We start from the raw sequence: 23,838 nt of genomic DNA, 5'->3' as shown, positions 1-23,838 counted from the left end.
TGCAGGTACAAAGCTGCAAGTGCAGCTTTGATTAATGGATTTACATGGAGGATACAAGTAGATCTGAGCTGTATCTATTATGTTCTGATCAAGTGGATGTGCAAAGAGTTACAGCAGACAGCATTGCTGTGCCTTCCAGCCAGTTGTTAACCACTGCAGCAACTCCTGACTTCAACCTCTTTTCACTCACAGAAGGACAAAATTCTTTACTTCTCTTGCAGAGAGAAGTGAAGGCACTGCAGGAAAGAGCAGCTAGATGGACACCACGGAATATTCACCCATTGTCATGCTATGACTGACTGCTGAGAAAGGCAGGCTGTACACCAAACTCACTCTGCATGAGGCCATTAACTTTAGAGTGACAGGATACAGCAAGTTCATTGACAGGCTGTGTCTAACACACATTTCTAGATAATCACTTCCTGAGGAAGAGCTAAGATGTGAAATAGCAACAATGAAATGTGCATGGACAATTCCATGCAAGTTTTGAGCAGCAGAACACCAGTCTATTTCTTTTTCCTCTGCTCAGACAATTTATAGACCAGACAGTTCACAGGACCATGCAGTCCCTCCAAGAAAACATCCAAGTGGGTGGCAAAGAGAGGGAAGAAGGGAAAAGAATCCCAGGTCATTTGAAGTTTGAATAAGTATGAACACAGTTTCTGGTATTTTCTTCTATCAGATCTGGCTCTCCTTAGGTTGGGTGGCTTAAACAGCTGTCTATTTGCACACAGTTGTGCAACATTTTTACAGCTTGCTAATTTAGACTTGAGATTGCAGCATGTGGCTCCCTTCAAACATAACTTAAAATAACAACAAAAAAATTCCTCAAGGTCATTTGTTTAACGTTTGATGAGAATCAGGGTCCTGTAATTTCAGGCCTTGTTAGGAAATGGGTGAAAAAAATCTCTAATGTATTACCTTTCCAGGGTACATTATGCAGCTGTATACATCTTTCAGGATCACTAAAAATGAAGATTAGTTTGTTGCGCTCAAATTAAAGAGGACCCTTTTGCCACAGGCATTACATCTGCACATAATACCTTGAAGAAGCAGAGATTGCACTGAAATAGTAACTGAGACATAATGGCCTTATAGAGAAGAAAAAACAAGCTAGCAGCAAGATATCTTCCATAGCTTTGTATCCTGGTCTTCTCAATTTATGGATGTGTTAAAACTTCAAGAAAATGCAATTTTATCTTGAATTATGCATGGTAAAGGCAGAAGTGTCAGGGAAGATTACAGTAATAATATTTTAAAAAGATGAAAACGCAAAAGATCCTCCCCCAAGAGCTTTGCTTTAGCTGAGGGATGAGAACAACTGTATACACAATGAACAGAGACCAGCAAGGAACTGGAGCAAAATGCCAGCTGGAAACGAAAGCAACAGGGATATGCAAGAATGGTAGGACTGATATAAGGCTCTGTAATGATCAAAGGGCTGCTTCACACTAAGTAGCTGATAGAAACAAGATAGGTTTTTAAGATGCTTTGATAAACAGTTTTTTGCTAAGCAAACTTCACTTTTGGGAAAGCGTGGGAAGAAGCTAAAAGAGGGACAAGGGATCATTAAGGACTTAGAATAACCTCAATTTCAAGATGGATCATGACTGAGAGCTAGACCAAGCACTTCTGAGAAGTCTCATAAGCAAAACATTGAGAGGCATTTGCTTCAACTTACCATTTCCCTTTAATGGATGTAGGCTGAATGTATTATTTCCAATCACTCATGTTATTTTTATCCCCATGTATGGACATCACATCTCTTCAGCCCAGGCCTTTGGAGTTCTTCCCAGCATTGTAAAGGAGCACAGAGTATTACACTTCTTATATTTAGCTACTGTAGATTCAAGGCAAACATTACTGATTCTCAAGGACAGATTCTTTCAACACACATCAGTAGCAGGTTACATGAAAATGACTTTGACTAGATAGAATGCTGGCTAGTACTTGTTACCAATATAAGGGCATATTTCATCACCTGCTGCCAGATTTTCTGTCTGACAGGAAACATGATAATTTGACCCCAGAGTTCATCCTGAATGTGACATACATTTGCTTTTTTACATTTGCTTCGGATCTGATGACACAGAGGGGATGGAATTCCACTGAACTGACCAATAGATTCTGATTGAAAGAGATACAGCCTTAGATAGCACAAAGTGGCAATGAAGTACACACATAAAGGAAGGGCAGGCATATTTGTAGACACATGATCATTGCTCACAGAAAAATGCCGAGTTGAGGTGTTGGTTTCCACAGAACATTTCTGCTGTACAGTGGGTAACGACAATCTCTCACAAATCACATCCCTGCTATCATCAGCTTTAATTCATACTAAGGTTCACTCGAGCCTCAAGATGCATCCTGTTAGACTGTGTTGAAGCATACAGAACCAGCTGCTCCATTCAGTGGTACAAGGGATGCTCAGCCTCAGGAATAGCACTCAGTTCAGGCTTGGAAGAGCTAGTGCCTTCCATACTGTGAAAAGCATCGATGTCTGCGGTTTCATTTCACAATATCCAAGAAAAAGAATGCCTGAAAAACTTCTCCAGAGTTTATCATCCAAAAACCAAATTACAGACTGAAATTATGGTCCAAATTTTTGAAATGAGATACCTGTTACCCTCACTTTCCCAATGTTCACACAGAATCCAGACAACTCTGGCTAAGCAACCAGAAACAAGATCTTTCTGTAAACTGGAAGAAGCCTCTAACAGTGTGACAGCAAGGCCAGGCTCTCTGCTGGCCCCATGCATACCTCAGTTGTTCCCTCTAGCTAAACACTGCACAGAAGGGTAAAGATATGCACTCAACAGGAGAGCCTGGGTGTTAAAATCTTCCTGTCTGGGCACAAGAAGCTGGTTTTGGCTGCAAACAGCACAAAGCTGCTGCACACATGCAAGTCAGTAGTTTAGTTGGAGCAGCCTCCACTCAGGGCAGCAGGCACCACCAGAGTGACAAGGACTAGATTGCTTGCACACAGGCAGTTCTTATCCTTCAGCATCACCAGACGCCAAGCCTACTGGGAGAGATTGGGATGGAAGCAGCTATCTAGGAAAGCAGGAGGACAGACAAAAGCAAGAACTGATTTAAGAAACAAAGCCTCAACTGCAAAGTAAAGAAAAAATAAAGTTACCAAGTATCTCATCTATTCCTAACTCACAGCTAATTGTAATTATCAACTCATAAGGCTAATGAGGAGAAAACTGAGGATTTCCTGGTCCACAATCTGATGTCAATAACAGGACAGGAACAATACAGCATGATCACTGGCATCAGGGAGCAAACTCTCACAGTGCAGCCACAACACTTGCATATACCTTGATAGAGAATTGTTTGCAGTAGCTGGCAGCTAGCTAGAATGGTTTTATTATTAGCCTATTAAACTGTTCTTCTTTGAAAAACAATCTTCACTTAAAATATATCTGCTCATCTTTTCATTGTGAAATCCTAATTCCCCTTCCTGAAGGTACAATGTCATTGGCAGAACAAGAAAGCTTTTCTCTTTTAATGCTCAACAGGCTTGAACATCAGCAGCTGCCTGCTGGTGCTCCCCATCCATTAGTGGGTCTGAGCTCATGTCACTTCTCGGGGCTAACAGTATCCAGAGCATCAGCTGTGCCCTCCAAGAAAACACGAGGGCACCAAAACTGCAAGCATAGCACACAGTATTCTTGAAGAAAACTGCTGTATCTTGGCAACTGAGAAAAACAATCAGTTAATGCACTTAGACTGGTCCACATCTGCTGTTAAAACACAGGAGGAAAATATTTGAGCCTTTTCATTTACTGATAATGCAGTTACACAGACAGGAGATTAAACTGTTCATTTGGAAAGCAGTCTAATAAATAGCCTGTACTTTTTATTTATCCCCTTTCTAAAACCATTGATTAAACACATTCATTTCCTGTCCCTTCAGTAGCGTAAAGTTATGAAAAAGAAATACTTGGAAAAGTATTCAAAATAATTCAGGGCAGAGTTCATACTGGAGTCTGCATTAAAATATGCTTATTTATTTATAGAGTCAATAAAACCTATTTGCATCTATATGCAGTCATTGAGTCAGGAGAACTGCTTGAGGATATGTTCAGAGCTTGTTCTGGCTAGGGCACTGTGCTCCATCTTTAGTGACTCTGTTTTAGTTATTCTTTATTATTTTTAATTATTTTACAGAATATTACTTTTTCTTTGCCCCCATAGGTTTTTCTTCACCATTGAGATACCAAGATCTACTGCCAGACACCTGACCTCCAGCTCACAGCTCTTTTCACAGGTGCATTTCCCTTTCAGGCAAACATTCCTATCAAGTTTGTAAACACATTTCTCTACCTACAAAGTATCGTCATGGGTTTCTAGCAGCAAGAAGGGCTCCTTTGCTTCAGCCTGTACAGTATAGCTTCCCTGGCCACTACAGTTTTCATGTGCCAATTTCATTTCACTGCACAAAATTGTCACAATTACATTGAGACACCATAGATATGATTCATACAAAAGCCATTGCTAACTAGAAAATATCAAGCAAGCAGCACTTAGGGAAAAAAAGCAAGTCATACCTTGGGCACAGGAACTTGCACATCCCCTTAGAAAGGCCATCCCAGAAAGCCTCTTCTCTGCTCCTCATGGCACCAGGCATCACCACCAAGATGGCCTAACCATGAACCTCCTGATATTTTTAGCATGCCAACAAGGGAAAAACAATTTGTACCTTAAAAATAACCATCACTTCCTACATAGCCTCTTTTGGAAAGAGCCACAGATTACAGGGATAACAAGTAGATAGCTTTTTCCAGGACACAGCTTAATGAAACTGCTTTCCTTCCCTATTGATCAACTTTATATAATTGTATTTTGTTGAATGACAAACAGTAGAACAAGGGAAATTAAACATTGAAATCTGTAGACACTCTGTGACAATATTTGTTTAACAGCTGCCGAACTCTGGAAGTAACAGAGAAGTGTATTATGCAAGAAAACCCTGTAACCCAAACAGATAATATTCTGGTTAACATCACAGTGAGGCTTTACTTGCTTAAAACATTGGTTGTTACAGGAAAACAATGTTCAGCTGAGGATCCACAGCACAGAACTATTTGTTCAGTCCAGAAATAACAGCCTAAAAATGTTCAATAAGACAAATTTGGGCAAATGCATAATGTTTTTTTTTTTTTCTTTAAAAGATATAATACAACAAATTACTTGGTCTTACTTCATCCTTGGAAAAAATATTACTGATATAATAGATAGCACACTAGGTTATTCCAAGCCTCAGAACTAAAATCCCAGGACATGAGAATGAATCTGGAAATGTTGAAGGCTGCAAATGCAGACCTGGACAAAAGAGCTGACAAATTATCTAATTGGGCCTGTATTTCTTAGCAGTACCAAATTTCTTGTCAAGATTGCTTTATGAAACCTAACAAAAACTTTTTTTAATCTTCATAAAAGCATTTTTGCACGATCTCAAATTTTGCTGAAAATATGGTTTTCTGGTGTAACCAGGCATGATTTTAACTGAAATTTGAAGCTAGACAGTAAATTAATAGAGCTTTAAAGAACTTCTTGGTGACCTATGTATTTGTTTGACTGTTAGAGATGTTAAAGTAACAGTGAAGAATTACCATTTCAGAAGAGATCATGATTTTCATCAAATTACTTATGCTATGCATTCACTCCAGAAAGATGACAATTGCACAAACTATACATAAATAAAAAACCAGCAGCATTTAATATCTGTTTAGTTCTGAAGAAATTATTTCAGACAACATGCAAAGAATCATAGTATCATTAAGGTTGGAATAAAGCTTTAAGATCGTCTAGTTCAACTATCCACTTAACACCAGTATTTCCCCACTAAATCATTCTCCTTACATCTGCACATTTCTTGAACACCTCTAGGGACAGTAACTCAATCACCTCCCTCGGCAGCCTGCTCCAGCACCTGAATGCTCTGTCAGATTAAGAAGAATCTCTCATTTTACTTCAGAGTTTTATTAGCTTCAGCCAACTGGAAGGTTTGAAGTTAAAGTTGATCATAAGTCCACAAGCAATAAATACAATGTGCATTGGAAATCTCCTCTGCTTAAGCACGAGTACAAAATGCTGCCAGTGAGGAAGATAAGGAACTCACCTAATTAAACCAAGAGTCACTTCTCAATTGACTTCAGGAGGTCCGGCACACAAGTGCACACTAATAGCATCTTTCTATCTGATCCATCAATTGATTTTGCTAGGATTAAATGTATCAGTTGTACACCTCTAAGGTGGCTGTTGTACAGAATCAAAGGCCTCTTCCCATCACAGCTTTCCAACAGAAACAGATTTCTGTTTAAGATCTCCATGACTATCAGTATTCTTCTGTCTCCCTAAAATTTCCTGCCATAATAGAAGACTTTGTCTTCTTCCCAGTGAACACCTATCAGAACAACAACTGGATCACCTCCAAACACCCCACATGAGGTCAGAGAGGAGGCCATACAGCATTTCCTCCTCCTGATATCTCTGATTACTCCTATAGAAACACCAAAGTTGTACTGTAGACAAAATTTTATCTACAACATCTAGGTTGCCTTTAACTCCTGACCTCAGTGCATGGGATGAGGACGGGAGATATGGGGCTGACCATTCATAGAAGGCAAAACCAGAGATAAAGATCACACAATAAATGCTGTGCTAGCTGCCAAGACTGAAGCTGGACAAAGGAAGTGGAAAAAAACTAAATAGAAAGATAGGGAATGCCTAACTAACCTGAAAGGTCAATAGGGCAGCCTCTGTATTGCACCACAGGAAATAAAGTCAAGGCTGGGATTACTGATCTTACATTTACTTACAAATCTTCAGGAATATGGCAAAAAAAAAAAAAAGTTCTGATGCTCAATACTGAAGGAGCAAGAAGAAACATGAGGTAAAAAGACCTAGAAGTATTCCCCTCCCATCTTTTCTTCATCTGTTAATAGAAGTGGGGTTTTTTTATGCATTCTCCTGTCAGATTAGATATTACTACCCCTTTGTTTCCTTTAATGTCTAATGTGTTCAGTCAATGCCTGATTAAATAACTGTGCATCTTTTTTTTTTTTTATCAGCTACTACTATTTCTCTAGAGAGATGTTTGCTTGTTCCCATCTTTTCATCCTATCCACTGGCATTTCTATGTTGGTCTTGTTTCTTTATTCAGACTTCCTTCTATCTGTCTGAAAGATAGTCTCACTTGTTTTTATATCCTGTGCAGATCTGGATATCAGTTCAAGGCGAGCCTGGCAAATCCTTGCAAAGAAATGTTTGATGCCATCCTTTGCTTTATAGCAACAAATTGCAGAAGCAATCCCACTGCTGGGTATGTAACAAATTTGTCTTGAATATCCTTCTATATCTTCACATCTCAGCTACATTTAGTCAGAACTATGAACTACTCGGAAGGTTTAGCTGCCTCTATACCTTCAGCAATACAAATAAAGTACACAGATAAAGGCTGCCATCACCTACATTTTGTTTACTGTAGCATGATATTTCTCTCATCTTAAGAAGTCCATCATGCTCCATTACACCCATGCACAAGACACTTCCTATAGCCTACTGACCAAGCTATTTAGTGCTTGCACTCCTCTATCACATCTGCATTTACTTTCTAGATTAATGTCCAGCTTACTTTCTCATTCTCATATTGACAGCTCCATCCTCCACTCAGCTCACAATTGCTCAAAACTACAATTTCCCTGTGCTGCCTGTGTCCTTGAGATGACGTAGCTACAAAGCTACTCAACAGCTGTTCCTCCCATTTCTCTCCATAGCACAAAGACAGGCCACTCACACCATGTGCCTGCTGACAGTCATCAGTACTACTCTGCATCCTCACAATCACGGGCAGGAGAGCCTGCTCTCCACCATCGCACTTTTCCTCCTTTGTGATTCACAGTTTACCTACAGCTGCAAAGGACATTAGTGGGAACAATCCAGATAAAGAACCTCACATTGTTTTTCGTGACACTGAAGTTTCCAGCTGAGTTTATTTAACGTAATAATGCAGCCCCTGATAAGGGCAGCTTCTCAGCCAACTGCCATTTTATATACATAGCATACAGTTTAGCACTCATGGTCAGTGTGCTGGAAAGCATTATATAAATTTGATGCTTTCAGGTAACAGCTGATGTGCTTTCACATAGACACCACACACGAGGTAATTTCACAAGGGCTTTGCTGTTTCTGTCTCCAGTACTCTGGGAAGAGCTGTTGCAGCCTGGCTCACAGTTATGGTTTCTGATGCTCTTGTTTACAGCTGGAAGACAACCAGAAAATCCTGCTGCCTCTGCCTATACAGAGGTGGTCAGCTTAATCCAGAACAGATCTCAGACATAGATCAGCATGTACATATGGCAAATTGGAGACACCTGGATCCTTGCACAGAAGCAGGACCATGCCAAGATGAATATATTTACTCCATGTTTCTTCCAATACCTCTGCCTAATGTTAGAGCTTAGAGAGCGTTTTCAGAGGTAACCTAATAGAAACAACTCTAAGACTGACTACAACTTAAATTTTAACTCAGATGAGTTTTTCTATGAAACCAGAGGTTTCCTCGAGGTTTAAAGCAGGGCAAATCTTGTGATGTCCATAGTGTGACCAGATGAGCAGTAGCTCTGTAAAAGGGCAGCTGTAACTAGTACATATGCCTGTTTGCAACACTGATTGTCTGATGAAAATGCACAGAATGTATCTTGTGCACTCCTCAAAAATCAAAATGACAATCTAACACATACCCAGTTCTACCAGAATATTTTCAGCAAACGCCATTCAGCTCCAGTGTACAACACTAGGAATCCCACTAACCTGGGATGCACATATCACTTACACAAGCTGAATCCCCCACCCCATTTGCCAGCTTACTGCACATGCATTTGGAGAAGTCCATCTGTTCATCTCCACTGTGCAGCATCTCCACCCCTGAAAAATATTTCCAGCAGCATGTCTATCTACCTTGAGTTACTGAAGTGTTTGTTTTCCGTATGTTCATTTACTTTTTTTCCCCTGCATCTTAAGATATGAAAATGAAATGCTTAGAAGTTCTTAAACAAACATAGCACAGGTCATTTTTCACTACATCAACCTGCACACATTCCCAAGGGAAATCATTCATTCATATCATATGGTAGTAAGATTGGAGTAGATTTTCATACTTTTGCTTTCTCCTTCAAAATTCAAGAAGGTGAAGAGCACCCACCAAAAACCAAAGCTCAAAACAAGAGCAAAGAGGGATCTGTGCACCACTCCGAACTTTCCAGAGACAAGATGCTTCTTATCCTATGGCAAATCACTGTGAATTCTACCATAGCATGACATGGAATACAATGACCCATCTGAAATCATGGCAGAGAGCAAGTTGTTCTGTTTATTTTCCCAAACAAGAGCAATTATTTTGGGGCCAATTTTACACCATGAAAAGGTGCCTGACAGACTCCAAGAATATGTGAGGAGAGAGCTGTGCACTCAGAAGATATTCTGAGGCTGTATCACATGGTGGTAAGCTCCTGTGCCAGCAGCACAGCAGAAGTTCCCAACAGACTGCAAACAAGGCATGCAGGAGAACTTGCAGCAGCTCTCAGCTTCCAGCTCAGTATTTCTACACAATTCCCAGCAGATATTTCTCCTACACGCCTGAAAATTTCAACACCATCACAAAATGAATGCAAAACAGTAGTCAGGGTTTCAACACATGTCAAGCTTCAGGGGAAAAAAAGGAATTGCCTTCTCTTTCAGAAGAACAGAAAGAAATATTCTCAAAGCAAAGACCCACACTGGTGAGTGCACTCCAACAGGGAGAGCACTGCATTTCTGTGCTCAGGGAAGAGTAAAGCAGAGGTTTGCACCTCTTGGCCACTTCCACAAAAAGGAGCTGTGTTTGCTCCACAGCCATTGAGTGCATTCCTCAGATTCTTTCCCTTTATGCTTTGTAGGTCAGGGCTGGAAGTAACCACTGAAAGCACAGGAAGTTGAAAAATCACTTTTTCAGACCTATCACCTGGAGATACTTCTATGATAAACTGGACACAGGTTTGAGGAATTGGGCACCTTTTATAGCTCCTACCCAACACATACAAAGCAATGAATTCCTTCCCTTACTCTGACCTCAGCTGGCACTGCTGAATCTGTTACAAGCTGTGCTCATTCACAGGCACATTAGTTGTGCTCCTGCTAATAAGGCATCCAACTGAACAAAGCAGCGCTTCCAGCTCCACCACATATCAGTCTTTGGGAGCAGAGAACAGACACTGAGGAGGACGCCTCAACAGTTCCTTGTTTAGGGCAGCAGCCAGGGTCCCACAGCACAGTGACAGATGGCATAACCTGTGGCAGAGTTGTGCTTCTCATGGCCACAGGACACACGGTGCCACAAGCAGGCCTCAAACTGCACCAGAATCAAACTAGGCTTTTCACTGACTTGAAAAGAGGATTCTGTAAATACATTTTTGTTTATTACCTTGAGGCTTAGAGTCACATTAATTAAAGCTCCCAGGGAATTTAAAGCTGAAATATTAAAATACAGTTAGGGGCAAAGACTGAGCCCTGTGAAAGGACAGTGTGGGATCAAGGCAGGAGATTGGATCCTCCCATCTTTAGGCAGACACCATCCTCCCCCAGATGAAGTAGTTATTTCACTTTATGGCCTGCACTATATGCGATTTTTCCTCTTTATTTTTGCTTTCAATAGCATATTTTTAATAGGACTGCTGCCTTTACCTATTTTAATACTGCTTTGAATTATCACAGAAAATACTTGCTTCTGATTTTTGTTATTACTTAGAAAAGCTTAACCCAAAAAGGAAAAAGTCCAGAAAACTATTTTTTACATTCATTTAATGGTATTCTGTTTAAAATTAGAGAAGTTTGAGCTTTTTTCCAAGCAAAGTTTTAACAAGAATGTTACAAGAAATTATGAGAGAACTGCTAAAGGTCAGCATGTTATAACTAAATTCCATCTTTTAAAATTACTGGTATACTGTGCTTCCAAGAAAATCTGTATTCAACATCTGTTTTCTTTACAAGAGATCATTAGTGACAGACAGGCCAAGTCACGCCTTTCTGCACTTAGTTCAGGTTTTGAAAGGACAAACCTGTCCCTCCCTGGACTGTAGGACTGGATTCTGACCTGGCCTCTCTGGACTTGTGCACTACTGTGATGTTTTCAAGTTGCTTTGGATTCAGACATTACACAAAAAATGAGTATTAATGAGGAAAACAGGAAGGTGAATTGGAGACAAGCAGGCTCTGCTTCTCATCATTTTCATTTGCTCCTGTTCAGGATTATTTTTAATTTTTTTTTAAATTATTATTACTTTTATCAGGTCAGAGCAGATTTCTCTCTATGACATAGTTGGCAGAAGGCCTCCTGAAAACAAACCTGTGGCTGGTAGTCAAAGTAGGAATTGGTGTGGATCCTAACATCCCACTACTTCTGAGGAAATCAGCTGATGAAAAAAATGAAAAGATAAAACGTGCATTATGGAGAGCTCTGCAACTGAAGTTATGGAAAGCAGTTATTGATTTAGCTAGGGAGCAAATGTTTTCAAACACTATTTGTTTTTGAGACATCAACACAATATAGATATCAAAATATCTGGACATTTCAGGGTCAGTAGGGGGGTTGCAGATATGAGCTCTACAGAACGACATGCCTCTCTGGACACAGCCTGAAACAACCACCATGTTGCTTCACTTACAGATCCTGATATTATCACCTACTTCACCATGTGGGTCCTTCTTCCTAACCCCAACACAAGTGTGATGCAACGTCAATAGATAAAGGGTCTCACGTAACAGTTTGGAAGGTTTCAGATGCTTTGCAATCCCAGACCCATGTACAGAGAACCAACTCTAGGAGTCTGGCCAAAGGAGTGTGGAGATATAAACTCAAATACTTTCACTATCTGATTTAAAAGATTCCTTGATAGAACTTCACAATGGAACAAAACCAAAACAGGGACATCAAACACATTGTGACCAAAGTAGCAGAATCAAATAATGACTTAGGTTGGAGAGGACCTTAAAGGTCATCTGTTTCAGCCTCCCTGCTGTTGCAGGGTTGCCAGCGACAAGACCAGTCTGCCCAGAATGCCATTCAGCTTCGCCTTGAATGCCTCCAGAGATGAGGCAACCACAGCTTCTCTGGACAACTTGTTCAAGTGCCTCATCACTCCCTGAGTAAATTATTTCTAATATCCAACCTAAATTCCCCCTCTTTTAGTTTAAAGCCCCTTGTGCTGTCACTAGACTACGTAAAATGTTGGTCACCCTCCTGCTTATAAGCTCCTCTCAAATACTAGAACACCACCTTGAGATCTAATCAGAGCCTTCCCTTTTCTAAGCTGAAAACTCAAATTGATCATATTTGTGGCTTCCTTTGGACTCACTCCAACAAGTCCGCACCCTGCCCCATGCTGGGAGCCCCAGGCCTGGCCACAGTACTCCAGATGGGACCTCACAAGGGCAGAGTAGAAGGGGATAATAACCTCCTTTACTCTCCCTGAGCCACACATCTGTTGATGTAGCCCAGGTTACTGTTGACCTTCTGGGCTGCAAGCATACACTGCTGGTATACGTTTAGTTTTTCATCTATCACATCCCTAAGTCTTTCTCTTCAAAGCAGTTTATAATTAGTTCTCTCAATCTGTACACATATCTGGGATTGCTCTAACCCGAGTGCAACACCTTGCACTTGGCCTTGTTACACCTCCTTAAAATTCATGTGGGTCCAATTTTCAAGCCTGTCTAGGTCCCACTGGATGAAACTCCTTCCTTCTATTGTGCCAATTGTACAACACAGCTTGGCATTATCTGAAAGCTTGCTGAGAGTACATTCAAACCCTCTTCTGTCTACATCTACACTGATAAGGATGTTGAAGAGCACTGATCTCAGAACTGATCACAGGGGCTCATCAGTCATGATCAGTTTATAAGGATTCTCTAAGCATCATGTGTCTCATTTCCCTTCCTCTTCCCACATGACGGACATTATATTACTACAGTGCAGAAAACTCTAAACTGAAAGGAAAACATAGAGATAGTAAATGAGGAAGTTCAGCTCAGTGTAGGATTCTTTTTATTACTTGGTTAGGCTTTTTGCCTCTGAATTATTTGCAACTGTTTATACCTCAGTTTACCTAAATACAGGATATGTCTCTCCAAGCAGCTATGAAATCTATATGCAATAATGTTTTCCATAACAAATAGTAAGCTTAAGATGAATATTGACATTTTCAACCCATATCACCAATTCCATCATGTTTTAAGAAAAGAAGTGAAAAGATGAAGTGGTATAGACCTGGGGGGGGGGGGGGGGGGAGGGAGCAGATAAACTGAAAAAAAAAAATGGTAGGGTTTATTTTGACAGATGATAGAAAGGATACAAAGCAGGATTTGGACAGAGCAGAAGAAGAATGAATAAAGATTGATGAAATGGTGCTTTTGAGGTCAGTGGGATAAAAGATTACACAGCTGTATCTGGCCATGAGGACGGGGTTATTTTCTATTTCAGTGGTAAGGATTATCCAAAGATAGTAGAGCAGAAACTGCAAACACAAATTACTTTTTCCAAGCTTGCTCTTAAATACAAACAGTTTTATTAAACCAAAAAAAAAAAAAAAAATCAAGCAAAACAAGAACTGAAATGTAACTTAGAAAGATTAAGATATAAAAGTCCTTGTGACTTCCCCTCTATATAACGCATTGGATTGATTGATTTTTTAAATCAGAGACTATGAGGTTGCTTACAGTAAATTACCTCACCCAACAGAACAAATGTAAACTTGAAGACATCAGCAAGCTATGTCCACCGCACCTGACATCAACTGGGTCCTCTTCTTCAAACCCTGGGTCAGCAGTGGTGGGAAGCTATTGCCATTCACTGCTTATAGTCCCTTCTGAAAGGATTGATGTTCTCACAAATGATACATTTATAAGGAATAGCCCTTTCCTTTATCCCTCAAGGAAGTTTCTAGCTTAGTTAGCAACATTAGTTATTTCTATGGCAACAGACAGATATAAACACAGGATTATAACATTCAACAAAGGATCAAGAAGAGGAAGAAATCAGAGTTGAAGGGAAGTGCCTGGAAGAACTACAAGAACTGTAGAAAGTCAGCAATTCTTCACAATACATATTTCTTCCCACTCCCAACATGGCTCCTATTCACATTGCTTCTTTTTGGTAAGGTTCTGAATTCAAGAAGGGGGGGGAAAAAAAAAGCAGGCTGTAAGTTACTTTCATTGTGAGCAGAACAGGGATTGGAATAGCTGGTAGCATTGACAGGTGAGTCCAGACATATAGATAGGAGTGCTGTGTGTGCTTGAGGAATCACAGTAACAGCTGCAGCCAGGCATTGCATCGGTGTGCATGCTAAGATGTGTGTACTTCTATTCTACAGGGTTGCTGTAGAGACAGGACTTCCAGCACATATTTACAAGTAAACTTTAACACCCACACGTGCTTACATATGCTAAAATGGAGATGAGCAGGTAGTCAGTGTTGTCAAACAAAAACTGAGGAAAATCTCCTTTTAAAGTCTCCCTTGTCACTAGCCCAGCCTCAGTTCACTTTCACCTGAAGTCATGTGCACCTCTCCCAGACATGCCCAAGCACTAGCAGCAGAACAGCATCAAGTTCTTTGCTACTCGTCCAGTGCAAACAACTGCATGGAACACCACAGCACAGAACCCAGCTCGGGCAAGTGGCAGGCATCTTTCTTCGGCCTTTCTCTTCTACTTCTCCAATAGGATCAGCCAGCCTGTTTACCCAGGGGAGCTCTAGATGCTGCACCCAGATATGCTGTGGGCCATTTCAGTAAAGCCAAGTCCTGTATTTGCAGCAGAGTACCTGCAGCACTGACCCATAGGACTCAATTACTGTGCTTGCATGAGCTCCAGTGACTCCTCTGGACTGTCCTGCAGCAGCCACGTCTTCAGAACATTTATCTTTTTGGATCCCAGCCAGAGGAAGAAAGTTCTTCAATAGTTTTTTTGGTTTTTTTTTTTGTTAATCACCAACCTCATTATACCAGACACATGCTGCCACATGAGGCTGGGAAAGAAAGGTCCATACTACGCAGAGGCTGGCAGCAGGTCTGAGACTGCCACACCAGCAAAGGGAGCTGAGTGAAGGTAGGTGCATGAAAAGCTTGCACCAAGACAAGCCAGACAACAAAGGGATCTTTGAGCTCCTATAATTGATCCACAGCATGAAGAAATGGGTCTGTCACAAAAGAGGATCTTTTGTCCTGGGCCATAAGCAATGAGGTCATGAAAACCCTTCACTTGTAGAGTCAGGAAGCAGGGGATGCAGAGTTCAAAGGGCAAGGTAGGAATATCTGTGGACAGACTAAACAGCCACTCTGCCTGTCAAGAAACAGTGAAATAACAGGAGTAATGCTGCCTAGCATTAAATGTGAAAGGAAAGAATTTTAACTACCTTCTGACTCTTAAAAGTAACTACTTTTAAGACTGAAAGGAGCATTTAGTGCAGACAGGCCTGGTGCATAAAGTCCCTAGCATCCTTTAGTATCTCTTGCTAAGAATCAAGAGATGCTGTGCACAGTTATTCACTGATACTATCCCAGGTCCTGCAGCACCTCATTGCTTTTCAGAAGTACTGGTGAAAGGTCTGGTTTTGCTACAAGGGTCACTTCTGTGCCTGGATATGTCAGGTGCAAAAATCCTGCACAATCTCAGCCATGCATCACTGCTGCACTGGCAAGACTACAGGCGGGAAGGAAGATGGTGACAACAAATAGAGCCAGATGGGGCTGACTGACAGAGCCCAGAGTCCCTGCAATGGCAGCAGTGACAATCCCTTGGGTGCCTGGAGGTACTCTCATCACTCCTAAGATTTAATCTAATGCTTTTCACATAAATAATTCACAAAGGAACTGATTTACTGTACAGCTGTCAGTGGAGCTACAGTACTCACTACTAAAACAACTCTGTTTGCCAGTAAGGAAGGATACAAGAAAGGATGACTGTTTTCCAGCCCTTTCCCCAAGAAGTGGAAGCTGTCATATTTAACCTTTCCTCTACTCTTCCACCAGCAGGCACCCGCCCCACCCCACCTCTTGTTCCCACACCCCAGATAGGAGAGCAGATAAGGAGTCCCCTGGCTTGCTGTTTCCTGACCATGAGTCATGGCTCTGAGTCAGCCTTTGTGTTTTAGGGAACCTGGAAGGCTTTGAAATGCGCTGTTGATTTTGGCAAAGCTGCTGCTTCTTGCTTTGAGGGTGAAACAATCTACACACATCTTTCTCTTTCTGAAAATATCCTCCAGATGAAAACAACAGTGGAGTGACCAAAGACTTGTCTATACTGGGCATGCTGCATATTAGAAACAGATCTTCAAAATACCCACTGATGCACCCAGGATCCAAGCAGGATGTATTCACAGCTGCTGCTGCCTCTCCTGTTCTTTGCACAGAAGATACCACTAGATGACTCTAGTTGGATACAACCTCCTCTAGGGCAATATGTTATCTTTCCAGTGGTGACCAAGAAAGGAGTCACCACCTCCTGTGCCACCGCCTGCTACCCATATCCAGATGGCAGCCGACATTAAGTAGCATCAATTCCAGTCCTGCTATCAGCACACCAACCTTCTATGAGGCCCTGGGGATATTCATCCCAGCAAATCAGGCTATCCTGTTCAGGGGCTCAGATATTAAGCAGCTTAGCATCAGGAAACCCCAAGCGGAAAAGTGCCCTTTGAAGAAGTTACATATCAGTTGAGAAAGGCTGGTAACAAAGGAAACTGGCAAATCTATCTCTCAAAAATCCACGTGTGCTTTTGCCTAGTCTCTTTCTGTCTCCACAAATCAGCACTTTGTATTTATATAGAAAAATTCCTTCATTCTTGGCAGAGAAAAGCACCCATATTTTTATGAACAAGTTTAAACATTACATCAGCTGCTCATCACAAACATTCATCTGCATCATCCACTTCTGTCTACTTCTATATCTGTTTTACAAAACCTTTAATTAATGTAATTATGCTTTTACATTTTATTTCCTTTTGCAAGCATTTCAGACATCTTTTGATCTCTTACTGCAGTTTTGAACTGCACTCCTTCTCTTCAAGTCTGTTTGGATAAACACCTCTGGTTGGGCCAAGTTCATTAGCATTTTAATTATTTTCTCACTCCAGGACTTCCGCTAGCCCTGCTTCCACAGTATGGCAAATTAGGCTGTCTCCTAGATTAAGTCCTAAATTTACTAAAATGTCAAGTTTACTTGAATTAGCATTGGGAAGTTTTAAAATACCAGATTTTCTCTAGGAGACTTTAACCTTATTTTAGCTTGCCTTTGAAAGAAAATACTTCAGTACTCTTCACCCTATGCATCTTAATTTTAATTAAAATATTTGCTAAAGTTACCAAAAATAGTGGCACTATAGAGCAATTTTTTCCTTCTTACTACTGAGTTTCTAAATGCCTTTATTTTTTTACTTCTTGAAAGGGACACACACAAAAAAATTTCAACTAAGCACATCTCCTTTCTCCTCTCTAAGTGGGAAAAAAATCTATGTTAAAAAACAACAATAAAAAAAAAATCACCTTTTACTCAGCTCTGCCCACAGACACCAATTTGCCATGCATCAGATGCTAAAAGTTTGTTTACATCTTAGGCTACTTCAGTCAAAGCAAGAAAAAATATTGCCTTTGCTTGTGTGTTTAGGTCTTGATTTGTGGCTCTGATTCAATGAGAGCATGCACATAATCAGCTACATGAGTCAACTGTCAAGTGATTGTCTGCTCCCTTCCTTATATCTCTACATACGTGGCACCATCACTAAGTTGTATTTTGGAAAATGAATCTACTAACATTAATGTCGATCCTGAAAAGAAAGTAAGTAAATCTTACTTGGGGAAGCGATATCCATAGCACATCCAAGGTAAAGTAGGCAGAGGCATTCAAAAAATCAGATTTTTGTAACACTTTCAGGATTTGTTTTTGTTAACAAAAGGGTGTGTTTTGATACAGAGAAAGGAGTGGGGGTTAACATTCTAGCTCTTACAGAAGAGTGCCGGCAAAGCCCTTGATTTTCACAGCTGGTGAGATAAGGGAGGTCAGCTAGAGGAGAAATAGGATTCAGACCTACTGATACCATGTTAAAAATTTCCAATGCTGTGACAGTGACTTCTTTGGATTTAATAGCAAAAAACAAACAAACAAACAAACAACAACACAACGTCTCAGAGTAGAAATAGCAGCAGTTTGTACTTTCAGCTCATTAGAAGTGTATTCATTATATCACTTCACTGCCTTCAGACAAATTCACTTGGGATGTGACTATTATAGCTGAATTCATTTTCATATTAAAGGAAGACAGTTCACTTGTTTTAGGATTTATCCAAATTAACTTATAATGGGGATTATTTAAGCAGCATTAACATATACACTGTACAACTGATTTTCCCAGGCAGAGATTTTTCTTACTTCTCATCTAGGACACCATTCTCCCTAGCATGGAGTTCTCCCACATGTTCAAAATGCAACTGCATTCCTTACTGTGAGTACTGTCAGAGCAATCTGAACATTGCACTGTCTTTATATACTCATAACATTAGCAGGTATCTCAGGTTGGTCTAGTCAAATCCCTCAAGAATAAACAAACAGTGCAGGATCTGCTGTCACAGGTGTGAAGCCGCGAACACTGCCCCAGATGATTGCAAGCAAAAGTCCTGCTCTACTATAGTCCCTTTCTAATTTGGTTGCCTATTCCCCATTACAGGGTGGCAAACAGTATGAAAAAAATCTTTGGAGACCATCAGTCATTCAGCTACAGCACACATTTATGTAGGAACAGACATTTCCAGATCTAAACCCTAAATGAATATTTTCCAGTGGAAAAAAGCCCTTTTTTCCTTCACCACCTTTGACTGAATTGAAACAAGGAAATGCTTATCCATTAGGCATCTTGCTCTAAGTAAATTATATCATCTTCTCTGAAAGATATGCAACTTGATTTAATGTTTTCAGTACAGCTTATAGAAGACAGAGTGGGTTTCTATCAAGGAACTGTCAAGTAAAACTTTTAAAAATATATATTACCTGAAAGGCAAGTGGTATTGAAAATTCCACTTGAACACTTCCACTAGAAATGGAAGAGATTAAAGAAATGGCAAGAGCGAAGGAAGGCAGTGGCATATCTTCACTGGAATCCTCAAGTCTGCCAGCAGGCTGTATGACTGTTGCAGCTTGATTGAGAAAGACAGAGCATGAGAACCTTGTGGGTTGTGTGTACAAACAAGCAACTGTCCAACTTGCTCAGAGGCTACTCAGACTAGAATGGGATGCAAGCACGACACAAGTGGCCAGAAGAAATGTGATATTAGACTCAGAATGGTTTGGGGTGGAAGTGACCTTGAAGACCAATTCCAACCACCTGTTGCAGACAGGGACACCTTCCATTAGATCAGACTGCCCAGAGCCATACCTCGTCTGACCTTAAACACATGGCTTACTTCCCACAACAAGCTCTTTCCAGTTTGTCCTGCTGCATCCATCCCAGCTTTCCTAATGCCTCATGCAAGTTGCAAAACTCTACTCAAAGCCCTGCATATCTAATTTTCCACATGCACTTGTAGAAGTAGGGCAGTGATATCAGATATCTGTTCTACTTTCTACAACCAAAACTATCATCTTATAAATTACAATTTAATATGAAAACAAGTACATGCTGTTACTCTAATTAGTATGTTATAACCTAACAATAACGTTAGTTAAATATGTTAGTTGGATGCATGGGACAGGAAAAGATGTGGGAAAAAAAGTGAAATATTCAAGAGCAGGAAAGAAAACCAGAAATAAAAAGTTACAGAGGATGGAGAAAACATGCTAAAACCAGAGGCTATCCCAAATTTCCCTAATGACAATGAATGCAAGGATGAGGAACACAAACAGTGCAACTCTCCTCACTGATTTGAGGTCCTTGCATTTCTGCCCAAGAAAAGACTGATTTTCAGAGTCATATGGACACACCTCAGTGATTACTGACTATGGAGACTGAAGTTCTTACTGACTGCTTGCATCCAGCACATATCCCCAAATCTAGAAGTCCTATAGTTACCCATGGTGAAGCCTTACATGCCTAGTTGACACCTATCTAATGTAAAATACCTATGTAGTACTCAAAAGATGGAGAGTTCTCTATGCAGCAAATAGAAAATGAGCTATGTAGGACAGATTTTACCTCGACCAGAATGTCTATGCACTGCCAACTCAGTGCTTGGTGTCTTCCATCAGGATGGATGACAAGTACCGGAGGAGTAAAGGAGATGAAAAAATGCACTGAAACTGTCAGATGTATTTTTCTGCTTTTTTTCCCCCCCTTTTCCCATGCAGGAAGACATGCAGACATTAGGAAGACTGTGCCTTGCATAGTCTGAAGACAGTGTTTACATCAACTCATACACTTCAGAAATTTCACAGGATTGTCACACTAACTAGGATATCTTCCTTGCTGCCAAAACATCTGTGTTAAGACTCACCTCACACCAACAGGCAACACTCAAATTCTTTGCATGCTTCTGGTGCATAACTATCATCTTAAAGTTTTCGTATCTTCTGTACCTAGACATAAAATCCTCTTTTGTGACCAGTGTCTGTAAGAAATGGCTGTCACTAATTTCCCAACAGGGGAATCTGGCACAGATTCTTAACTTACTGTGGGAAGATAGGTCCTAACAATAAAATAATTCTGCTGAAATACTTAAATTTTATATCTTAAAAGAAAATTTAAGCTGAAAGCTCCACACCCATTTGTTCATAATTTTCCCTTCATTATTTGCTGCATTTGATTGTTCACAAACAATAGAGATGTATACAATTAGGTTTTTATGCAAGTCCTTAGTGACAAAAATAACATTCACAATTCTCATTGAAGTCCAGCAATATTCTCATTCCTCTTTCCATACCAAACCATGTGTATTTCAGTAAGTCCTGCTGACCCTCTGAAGTTTCCTGCCTCCAAGCTCTGATACTCAGGAAGGTGAGAGCTGGAAAAAAAGCAAGCTTACTGCTTTGTATGCACATAGTAAAAATGAAAATTAGAACACTTGATGCTGAGCACGCATTGAATTGATCCAGGTATTCTTCTCCAATGCTGTTATAAGTTACAGAAAGCATGTATTATTGACCAGTGAGCATATAATAATGATGTAATTAGCTTTCACTTAAACAATTATCCAGTCATCATTTCTGAATGAAGATCAGAAAACAGCACAAGTAGGAGGGCATGGGGTTGGAATTAGCATGCAGGACTTGGTGCTAGACACTGCATTAACCCTATGTAAGTACATTTGCAGACACAGCAAACAGTCAAATGCAGCCTCTAGCTGTACTCAGAGGAACCTGCATTTCTGCATTCATTAACATTTGTGAAGTTACTCATTAAATCCAGAGCAAGTCCATTGGCATGAAACTACTCTCACCCACACATTTGCTTCAGCACACAGATATACCTAAGGAAACCCTGAGGTTTTATAGGAAAAAAAGCATCTAATTCCTTGCCTTCTCAACTCCAACTCTGCACTGGGGAAAGAGTCACTATGAAGTATCCTGTGGCAAATACAGCATACTCTAGCACTGACGCACAGCTCCAATTGGTGCCATGGCAGTCAATTTATTCCCAAGGCTGATGAATGCTTTCAACAATTCTGCTGGCATCTTCTCTAACGATGTGGCAACCAGCTCTGGCTAGCTATAAAATGTTTTCCAAAAGCTATTCTGCTTTGGTGTTTCTGGAGGGGAAAATGTATCTTTTAGGAACATAGCCATATCTATGACCAATGACTTCTCAATGAAAAAATATATCCAGTCTAGGTATGATTATACTTGCTTCATATTACCTATTTTCAACAGGGAACAGACTTCCCAGACATTGCTCTGGGAAGAGAATTTCTTGGGGCTGACCCAAAGGAAATATCAAGATGATTCAGAAAATGATAAGTCACCTTAGGCTATAGCATACCTCCTTTTTGTTCACTGGCATGCCCTGAGGTTTTAGGAACCAGTGGGTTGGTCAGGCTTTAAGCACGGAGGCTTTATGCACAGAGGTGAGGGAAGGGCTTTAATACCTCCCCAGCTGAGCAGGGAGAACACTCACAATGGAAATCCAGAGACTAGAAACTTTTCTTCTAGAATGAGAGAAGAGTTATGCTACCAGGGAGAACACATTAGGAGGGGGCACCTGGAAGACCGTGCTCCTGGTACATGCTTTGCTGCACACACTGCCATCTGTCAGACAGGAACACTGGCTCCTGGAATGGGGTACAGTAATGGTTTTATCCCACAGCAACCAGGCTACTAAACACCTGTCAATTCTTTTAATTTCTGGAAGCAGCTACAGAAAGCTCTCCCCCAGACCCTAATTCCTACCACTGATCACTTATTTGGAATAGTAAACCAGCAACAACTCCAAACGCAGAGGATAAAATTACAATCATTTTGTTACAGTGGCAAAATTCATTTCTAATTTCCCTCTTTTGTATTATAGAGCCTCATTCATTGTTTTAATTTAGGAGAGATTAGTACCAACTGTGTTTAGCTTCTTATCTTTGCTCAACAAGAACTTATATAATGTTTCAGGAAATGAGTTCAAGTGAAAATAACCACCTCTTTCAGAGTTAAATGCTTAGAAAAGATTCTGCTTCACCCATTCTGGCGTCTCATGTTTACTCAGGACTGAGAGCACAGGCAGTAAAAGCAAAAGCCTCAGCTGCAATACCAGTAAATCAGCCTTGGGTTAAAAGCTGTTTTCATGCCTGGTCAGCTCCTACAGTTCTTTCAAGCTTCCAAGCGAGGAGCCACTTGTGATACAAAGTTTTTTTGCTGGTGCTGGTCTACCAGCTTCATACTGGACTCTATCACAAACTTGTATTTATGGGCAGAAATACTATTGAACAGGCACATCATTATTGAGACATTATGGAGAAAAAAAGAATTCAAGCATAATGACATTAGTGACATAAATAGAACATGGGGAAGAGCTCTGGGTGTTTCAGGATGTATGACTAACTTGTAAGATACAAGAACAGCAGCTATAGGGAGCACAATGCAAGCTCTAAGCACCATTGTTTTAAAATCAGTGTTTATCAGTTTTCCATGAATCACCAACTGCACTTTAAACACCAGTGCCTGCTTTCTTCAAGAGGCTATAAATACACCCAGTTTATTTGGCGGTTCCGGTGAAAGCTGTGAAAAGGATGACATGTGTACTTAAATTATAGCAATGATGAAGAGTTGTCACAGGACCAAAACATTTCTTTCTAGATGTGAATGACAAAGTACTTCTGTATGCTGTCACATCCCCTTCTGATGGAAAAGCATCTTATCAGCCTGTTTGGTAATAACACTGTTTAAGTGTTTCCTTCTGATGGCTCCAGCCTACAATACATCATTCTGGCTATTTTAGTTTGTATCTTACAATAACTTATTTTCCCCAAGATCAATAAAATCACCAGGCTACTATTATTAGACATTTAAATCTGAACAGATCTACATCAATTAATGGAGCTATAGAATTTTTTGGAGGTAATTTATGATCACCAGTTTTCTTGCACTTCAGGCTACAATCAGACCAGGTAAACATTTTCATCCAAGGGAGGAAAGCAGGACAGTTCAGTGACTTGTGTATGATCACAAGCAGCACCAACCCAGATATCAGTTATTTCCTACATTTTCTCACAAGGGGAAAAAATGGGACACTTGAACTACTGAGCAACATGAACATGGAGAGTAGCTGTCAGAGAACATGCCTCCATCTAAGTCTCCAGAATCACTCACTCTCCTTGAGAACTGAAAGACAAA

This window comes from Lagopus muta, chromosome 8 (assembly GCF_023343835.1).
Source record: "Lagopus muta isolate bLagMut1 chromosome 8, bLagMut1 primary, whole genome shotgun sequence".
NCBI lineage: Eukaryota > Metazoa > Chordata > Aves > Galliformes > Phasianidae > Lagopus > Lagopus muta.
The sequence above is the reverse complement of the archived record's forward strand: the minus strand, read 5'-3'. Positions refer to the sequence as shown.